The sequence below is a fragment of the Triticum aestivum genome, chromosome 7A, assembly GCF_018294505.1.
Source record: "Triticum aestivum cultivar Chinese Spring chromosome 7A, IWGSC CS RefSeq v2.1, whole genome shotgun sequence".
Classification (NCBI taxonomy): Eukaryota; Viridiplantae; Streptophyta; class Magnoliopsida; order Poales; family Poaceae; genus Triticum; species Triticum aestivum.
In genome coordinates, this window is record NC_057812.1 from 80,530,134 (window position 1) to 80,531,281 (window position 1,148).

At 54.5% G+C, this 1,148-nt stretch overlaps 1 pseudogene; it reads left to right on the forward strand.

Annotated features, from left to right (window-relative positions):
• Positions 1–253: 253 nt before the first annotated feature.
• On the forward strand, positions 254–395 carry LOC123155183 (uncharacterized; annotated as a pseudogene).
• The last annotated feature ends 753 nt before the right edge of the window (positions 396–1,148 follow it).

Consider the following 1,148-nt stretch of genomic DNA (forward strand, 5'->3'; position numbering starts at 1 on the left):
CCTGGCGCAAGACTCGCAGGTGCTGAGCTTCATCTTCAACTCGATCTCGCCACCTGTGATGATCCAAGTCGCCCACTGCACCAAGGCCGCCGCGGCATGGACCGCCATCAGGGAGATGTTCCTTTCCCAGACGCAGGCCAACATCGTCAACACGCGGATCGCCCTCTCCACCACCAAAAAGGGCACCGCGACCATCGCCGACTACATCGGGCGCATGAAAGCGCTGGGCGACGAGATGGCTTCAGCAGGCAAGCCGCTCGACGATGATGACATGGTCTCCTACATCCTCGCCGGACTAGAGTACGACTACATCTCGTTTGTCTCGTCCATCTGCGCCGCGAGGACTGAACCAATCAAGGTAGCTGAACTTTACTCTTAGTTGATCGATTTTGAAAAGCGTCTTGCTATGTTCGAAGGTGGCAACCACTCCTCCCAGTCCTCGGCAAATACCATCTCTCGTGGCCGTGGTGGTTTTGGCCGTGGTGGAGGTGGTCGTGGCAATGGTGGCCACGGCAATGGAGGAGGTGTCCGCGGCAACAGAGGCCGTGGCAATGGAGGCGGTGGTCGTGGCAATGGAGGCCGTGGCAACGGCAACGACAACGGAGGAGCCGATGACCTTCCTGAGGTCGTTTGCCAGATCTACAAGAGGCCGAATCACACCGCCCTCAAATGCTACCGGCGCTTCGACATCTCCTACACCAAGAACGAGAAGAGCGTCGGATCTGCCACAACCTCGTCCTATGGAGTAGATACCAACTGGTATTTGGACACTGGCGCCACCGATCACCTCACCAACGAGCTCGACAAGTTGACCGTCCACAACAAGTACCACGTCAACGATCAAGTTCACACTGCAAACGGAGAGGGTATGGAAATTAGTCATATTGGTCACACTACCGTTCGTACCCCTACTCGTGATCTTCATCTAAAGAACATCTTGCATGTGCCCGATGCCGCAAAAAACCTTATCTCCGCCCATCGCTTATCCACTGATAATCATACTTTCCTTGAAGTTCACCCAACTTTTTTTTCTCGTCAAGGAACAGGGAATGAGGAAAACCCTTCTTCGCGGCAGGTGTAGACAAGGTCTCTACCCCGTATCATCGGCTCCCTTTAGCTCAAGCAAGCAAGCGTTTGGTGCAAATAAA